A 7,936-nucleotide genomic window follows, 5' to 3' on the forward strand; every position below is an offset into this window, starting at 1 on the left:
ATTGACTTCTATATCCTGAAAATGCCCCCTAATGACTCAGGCAGACCATCATCAATCTTGCTTGAAAGACCATTCCTGAAGACTTCAAAGTTCAAGCTGGATGCATTCTTAGGAACTTACTCCTTTGAGATAGATGGCAGAACAGTGAGTTTCAATTTCAATGAAGCTATGAAGCACCCTTCAGAAGATCATTCTATCTTCCAGTGTGACATCATTGATGAAACTGTAGCTGAAGTTCACAAAGAAGAAATAGAAGAGAAGCACATAGAGTAAGGTCCAAGTGTGGAGACACCCTCTGAACACAATGCGGACACTTTGCCATTATCACTAGCCCCGGATGATCCAGAGCCTAGCCAAGAGCCTAAATCAGAATTAAAGTCCCTCCCTCCACACCTCAAGTATGCTTACCTTGAGGATAATCAAAAGTTCCTAGTTATCATTGCAAGAGAACTCAATTCTCAACAAGAAGAGCAACTGCTCAGTGTGCTGAGAAAACATAAGAAAGCAATTGGATGGAGCTTGGCTGATGGTGCACGAAATTGTGATGTCCAGGCTCGAACAATCCCTGGTAATGGCTCCAAAGCTTGGTGCTTTGATCTTAATTCATAATTGTCACAACTTCGATACAACTAACCAGCAAGTGCACTGGGTCGTCCAAGTAATACCTTACGTGAGTAAGGGTCGAATCCCACGGAGATTGTTGGTATGAAGCAAGCTATGGTCACCTTGTAAATCTCAGTCAGGCAGATATAAAATAATCATGGAGTTTTCGAATAATAAATAATAGAATAGGGATAGAGATACTTATGTAATTCATTGGTGAGAATTTCAGATAAGCGAATGGAGATGCTTTTCGTTCCTTTGAACCTCTGCTTTCCTGCTATCTTCATCCGATCGGTCTTACTCCTTTCCATGGCTAGCTGTATGCAAGGGCATCACCGTTGTCAGTGGCTACATCCCCTCCTCTCAGTGAATAATATGCTCACGCACCCTGTCACGGCACGGCTATTCATCTGTTGGTTCTCGATCATGCTGGAATAGGATTCACCCTCCTTTTGCGTCTGTCACTAACGCCCAACAATCGCGAGTTTGAAGCTCGTCACAGTCATTCAATCATTGAATCCTACTCAGAATACCACAGACAAGGTTTAGACCTTCCGGATTCTCTTGAATGCCGCCATCATTCTAGCTTACGCCACGAAGATTCCTGTTAGGAGATCTAATAGATATTCATTCTAGCTTAATTCATGTAGAACAGAAGTGTTTGTCAGGCACGCGTTCATAAGGGGGAAGGATGATGAGCGTCACACATAATCATCACCTTCATCACATTCTTGGGTGCGAATGGATATCTTAGAAGCGAAATAAGAAGAATTGAATAGAAAACAGTAGTACTTTGCATTAATCTTTGAGGAACAGCAGAGCTCCACACCTTAATCTATGGAGTGTAGAAACTCTACCGTATGAAAATACATAAGTGAAGGTCCAGGCATGGCCGAGATGGCCAGCCCCCTAAAACGTGATCAAAGGATCATAAGGTAATCCAAAGATGGTCAAAAAGACTAGTAAAAGGTCCTATTTATAATAAACTAGCTACTAGGGTTTACATGAGTAAGTAATTGATGCATAAATCCACTTCCTGGGCCCACTTGGTGTGTGTTTGGGCTGAGCTTGAGTGTTGCACGTGCAGAGGCCATTTGTGGAGTTGAACGCCAGTTTCTGTGCCAGTTTGGGCGTTCAACTCTGGTTTTGGATCCTTTTCTGGCGCTGGACGCCAGATTTGGGCAGAAGGCTGGCGTTGAACGCCAGTTTACGTCGTCAATTCTTGGCCAAAGTATGGACTATTATATATTGCTGGAAAGCCCTGGATGTCTACTTTCCAACTCAATTGGAAGCGCGCCATTTCGAGTTCTGTAGCTCCAGAAAATCCACTTTAAGTGCAGGGAGGTCAGAATCCAACAGCATCAGCAGTCCTTTTTCAACCTCTGAATCTGATTTCTGCTCAAGTCCCTCAATTTCAGCCAGAAAATACCTGAAATCACAGAAAAACACACAAACTTATAGTAAAGTCCAGAAATGTGAATTTAACATAAAAACTAAGGAAAACATCCCTAAAAGTAACTAGATCCTACTAAAAACACACTAAAAACAATGTCAAAAAGCGTATAAATTATCCGCTCATCACAACACCAAACTTAAATTGTTGCTTGTCCCCAAGCAACTGAAAATCAAATAGGATAAAAATAAGAGAATATACTATAAATTCCAAACTATCAATGAAACAGAGCTTCAATCAGATGAGCGGGACTTATAGCTTTTTGCCTCTTGAATAGTTTTGGCATCTCACTTTATCCATTGAGGTTCAGAATGATTGGCATCTATAGGAACTCAGAGTTCAGATAGTGTTATTGATTCTCCTAGTTCAGTATGATGATTCTTGAACACAGCTATTTTATGAGTCTTGGCCGTGGCCCTAAGCACTTTGTTTTCCAGTATTACTACCGGATACATAAATGCCACAGACACATAATTGGGTGAACCTTTTCAGATTGTGACTCAGCTTTGCTAAAGTCCCCAATTAGAGGTGTCCAGGGTTCTTAAGCACACTCTTCTTTTGCTTTGGACCTTGACTTTAACCGCTCAGTCTCAAGTTTTCACTTGACACCTACACGCCACAAGCACATGGTTAGGGACAGCTTGGTTTAGCCGCTTAGACCAGGATTTTATTCCTTTAGGCCCTCCTATCCACTGATGCTCAAAGCCTTGGGATCCTTTTTATTTGTCCTTGCCTTTTGGTTTTAAGGGTTATTGGCTTTTTCTGCTTGCTTTTTCTTTTTCTTTCCATTTTTTTTCTATTCTTTTTTTTTTCCGCCCCTTTTTTTTTCTGCAAGCTTTGCTCTTTGCTGCTTTTTCTTGCTTCAAGAATCATTTTTATGATTTTTCAGATTATCAAATAACATGTCTCCTAGTCATCATTCTTTCAAGAGCCAACATATTTAACATTCTTAAACAACAACTTCAAAAGACATATGCACTGTTCAAGCATACATTCAGAAAACAAGAAGCATTGTCACCACATCAATATAATTAAGCTAAGTTCAAGGATAAATTCGAAACTCATGTACTTCTTGTTCTTTTGAATTAAAACATTTTTCATTTAAGAGAGGTGATGGATTCATAGGACATTCATATCTTTAAGACAAAGTTACTAACTACTAATGATCATGTAATGAAGGCACAAACATAGATAAGCACATAACATAGAAAACAAAAAACAGAGAAAACAAGAACAAGGAATGAATCCACCTTAGTGATGGTGGCGTTTCCTTCTTGAGGAACCAATGATGTCCTTGAGCTCTTCTATGTCTCTTCCTTGTCTTTGTTGCTCCTCCCTCATTGCCTTTTGATCTTCTCTTATTTCATGCAGCATGATGGAGTGCTCTTGATGTTCCACCCTTAGTTGTTCCATATTGGAACTCAATTCTCCTAGGGAGGTGTTGATTTGCTCCCAATAGTTTTGTGGAGGAAAGTGCATTTGAGGCATCTCAGGGATCTCATGGAAATGAGCTTCTTGCGCCTCTTGAGCTCCATGACTGGGCTCTCTTGCTTGCTCCATCTTTTTCTTAGTGATGGGCTTGTCCTCTTTGATGAGGATATCTCCCTCTATGTCAATCCCAGCTGAATTGCATAGGTGGCAAATGAGGTGAGGGAAGGCTAACCTTGCCATAGTGGAGGACTTGTCAGCCACCTTGTAGAGTTCTTGAGGTATAATCTCATGAACTTCCACCTCTTCTCCAATCATGATGCTATGGATCATGATGGCCCGGTCTATAGTAACTTCAGACCGGTTGCTAGTGGGAATGATTGAGCATTGAATAAACTCCAACCATCCTCTAGCTATAGGCTTGAGGTCCAATCTTCTTAGTTGAACCGGCTTGCCTTTGGAGTCAATCTTCCATTGAGCTCCTTCTACACATATGTCCATAAGGACTTGGTCCAACCCTTGATCAAAGTTGACTCTCCTTGTGTAGGGGCATGCGTTCTCTTCCATGTATGGCAAGTTGAACACCAACCTCACATTCTCCGGACTAAAATCTAAGTATTTCCCCTGAACCATTGTAACATAGTTCTTTGGATCCGGGTTCTTACTTTGATCATGGTTCTTGGTGATCCATGCATTGGCATAGAACTCTTGAACCATTAGGATGCCGACTTGTTGGATGGGATTTGTTAGAACTTCCCAACCTCTTCTTTGAATTTCATGTCGGATCTCCGGATACTCATTTCTTTTGAGTTTAAAAGGGACCTCAGGGATCACCTTTTTCTTGGCCACAACATCATAGAAGTGGTCTTGATGGGCTTTGGAGATGAACCTTTCCATCTCCCATGACTCGGATGTGGAAGCTTTTATCTTCCCTTTCCCTCTTCTAGAGGATTTTCCGGTCTTAGATGCCATCAATGGTAATGGAAAAACAAAAAAGCTATGCTTTTACCACACCAAACTTAGAATATTGCTCGCCCTCGAGCAATAAACAAAAGAATAGAAGAAGAAGAAGAAGAAGAAGAAGAAATATGGAGAGGGAGAGGGAGATGTGGTTTCGGCCAAGGAGAGTGTAGAGGGGTGTGTTGTGTGAATTTGATGAAGAATGGAGGTCTTTATATAGGGAAGGGAGGGGGGTTAAGGTTCGGCCATATGGGTGGGTTTGGGTGGGAAATTAGTTTTGAATTTTGAAGGTAGGTGGGGTTTATGAGGTAGGTTTATAGGGAAGAGGAGATGGATGTGAGTGGTGAAGGTTTAGTGGGGAAGAGAGATTGAGGTGATTGGTGAGGGGTTTTTAGGGAAGAGTGTTTATGGGGTTGTGTGAAAGAGAGTGGTGAGAAGAAGTGAGTGGAGGTAGGTGGGGATCCTGTGGGGTCCACAGATCCTGAGATGATCCTGTGGGGTCCACAGATCCTGAGATGATCCTGTGGGGTCCACAGATCCTGAGGTGTCAAGGTATTTACATCCCTGCACCCATTAGGCATGTAAAAATGCCTTTGTACCCAACTCTGGGCGTTCAGCGCCAGGTTGGTGGCCATTTTGGGCGTTCAACGCCCATTTGTGTGCCATTTCTGGCGTTGAACGCCAGAACCATGCCTGTTCTGGCGTTCAGCGCCCAGAAGCTGCCCATTTTGGGCGTTTAGCGCCAGAACCATGCTCTGTTCTGGCGCTGAACGCCAGACAGATGCTCCTCCAGGGTGTGATTTTTCTTCTGCTGTTTTTGATTTCGTTTCCAATTTTTATATTTATTTTGTGACTCCACATGATCATTAACCTAAGAAAACATGAAAAACAATAAAAATAAAAGTTAGATAAACATTGGGTTGCCTCCCAACAAGCGCTTCTTTAATGTCAATAGCTTGACAGTGGGCTCTCATGGAGCCTCACAGATGTGCAGAGCTTTGTTGAGACTCTCCAACACCAAACTTAGAGTTTGACTGTGGGGGCTCTAGTTGATTCTGCTTGGAGAGAAGCTTTTGCTGCTTCCTCTCCATGGTTGCAGAGGGAGATCCTTGAGTTTTGAATACAAGGGAGTTCTCATTCCATTGAAGGACTATTTCACCTCTGTCAACATCAATCACAGCTCTTGCTGTGGCCAGGAAAGGTCTTCCTAGGATGATGGATTCATCCTCTTTCTTTCCAGTATCCAGGACTATGAAATCAGTAGGTATGTAAAGGCCCTCAACCTTTACTAATACATCTTCTACTTGTCCATAAGCCTGTTTTCTTGAGCTGTCTGCCATCTCTAGTGAGATTTTAGCAGCTTGTACCCCATAGATTCCCAGTTTCTCTATTACAGAGAGGGGCATGAGGTTTATCCCTGAACCAAGGTCACACAGAGCTTTAAAGATCATGGTGCCTATGGTGCAGGGTATTATGAACTTTCCAGGATCCTGTCTCTTCTGAGGCAATGTCAGTTGATCCAAATCACTTAGTTCATTGATGAACAAGGGAGGTTCAACTTCCCAAGTATCAATGCCAAACAATTTGGCATTCAGCTTCATGATTGCACCAAGAAACTTGGCAGTTTGCTCTTCAGTAACATCCTCATTCTCTTCAGAAGAGGAATACTCATCAGAGCTCATGAAGGGCATAAGGAGGTTCAATGGAATCTCTATGGTCTCTAGATGAGTCTCAGATTCCTTTGGTTCCTCAGAGGGAAGCTCCTTATTGACCACTGGACGTCCCAGGAGGTCTTCCTCCTTGGGATTCACGTCCTCTCCTCTCCTCACAGGTTCGGCCATGGCGCTTATGTCAATGGCCTTGCACTCTCCTTTTGGATTCTCTTCTGTATTGCTTGGGAGAGTACTAGGAGGGATTTCAGTGATCCTTTTACTCAGCTGGCCCACTTGTGCTTCCAGATTTCTAATGGAAGACCTTGTTTCATTCATGAAACTTACAGTGGCTTTAGATAGATCAGAGACTAGATTTGCTAAATTAGAAGTATTTTGTTCAGAGTTCTCTGTCTGTTGCTGAGTGGATGATGGAAAAGGTTTGCTATTGCTAAACCTGTTTCTTCCACCATTATTAAAGCCTTGTTGGGGCTTTTGATCCTTCCATGAGAAATTTGGATGATTTCTCCATGTTGAGTTATAGGTGTTTCCATAAGGTTCACCTAAGTAATTTACCTCTGCTATTGCAGGGTTCTCAGGATCATAAGCTTCTTCTGCATAAGAAGCCTCTTGAGTACTGTTGGATGCAGCTTGCATTCCATGCAGACTCTGAGAGATCATATTGACTTGCTGAGTTAATATTTTATTCTGAGCCAATATGGCATTCAGAGTATCAACCTCAAGAACTCCCTTCTTCATAGGCATCCCATTAGTCACAGGATTCCTTTCAGAAGTGTACATGAACTGGTTATTAGCAACCATGTCAATGAGTTCTTGAGCTTCTGCAGGCGTTTTCTTTAGGTGAATGGATCCACCTACAGAGGTGTCTAGTGACATCTTTGATAGCTCAGATAAACCATCATAGAATATATCCAGGATGGTCCATTCTGAAAGCATGTCAGAAGGACACTTTTTGGTCAACTGTTTGTATCTTTCCCAAGCTTCATAGAGGGATTCACCTTCTTTCTGTCTGAAGGTTTGAACATCAGCTCTAAGCTTGCTCAGCTTTTGAGGCGGAAAGTACTTGGCTAAGAAAGCCGTGACCAGCTTATCCCAAGAGTTCAGGCTGTCTTTGGGTTGAGAATCCAACCATAATCTAGCTCTGTCTCTTACAGCAAATGGGAAAAGCATGAGCCTGTAGACTTCAGGATCTACTCCATTAGTCTTAACAGTATCACATATCTGCAAGAATTCAGTTAAGAACTGAAAAGGATCTTCAGATGGAAGTCCATGAAACTTGCAGTTCTGCTGCATCAGAGAAACTAGTTGAGGTTTCAGCTCAAAGTTGTTTGCTCCAATGGCAGGAATGGAGATGCTTCTTCCATGTAAATTGGAATTAGGTGCAGTAAAGTCACCAAGCATCTTCCTTACATTATTATTATTTTCGGCTGCCATCTCCTCTGCTTGTTCGAAAATTTCTGAAAGGTTATCTCTGGATTGTTGTATTTTAGCTTCTCTTAATTTTCTCTTCAGAGTCCTTTCAAGTTCTGGATCTGCTTCCACAAGAATGTTCTTATCCTTGCTCCTGCTCATATGACAAAGAAGAAGGCACAGAAAAATAATAATAATAATAGAGATCCTTTATACCACAGTATAGGGATCCCTTTGTGAGTGGAAGAAGAGAGGAAGAAATTCGAACACAGATAGAGGAGGGGGTTCGAATTTGGTGATGATGTGAGGAAGAGATGTTAGTTAATGAATGAATAAATAGAATAGGATGAGAGAGAAGGAGGGAATTTTCGAAAATTATTTTTGAAAAGGAGTTAGTGATTTTTGAAAATGG

The 7,936-nt window shown here is 41.9% G+C and overlaps 1 non-coding gene across 1 annotated transcript; it reads left to right on the top strand.

Moving 5' to 3' along the window:
* Positions 1–7,044: 7,044 nt before the first annotated feature.
* Positions 7,045–7,152, top strand: LOC148581364 (small nucleolar RNA R71). The gene has a single exon (XR_015895870.1). It is a non-coding gene; the product is annotated as a small nucleolar RNA R71 (small nucleolar RNA).
* The last annotated feature ends 784 nt before the right edge of the window (positions 7,153–7,936 follow it).

Source organism: Arachis ipaensis, chromosome B10 (genome assembly GCF_059453495.1).
Source record: "Arachis ipaensis isolate K30076 ecotype BB chromosome B10, ASM5945349v1, whole genome shotgun sequence".
Classification (NCBI taxonomy): Eukaryota; Viridiplantae; Streptophyta; class Magnoliopsida; order Fabales; family Fabaceae; genus Arachis; species Arachis ipaensis.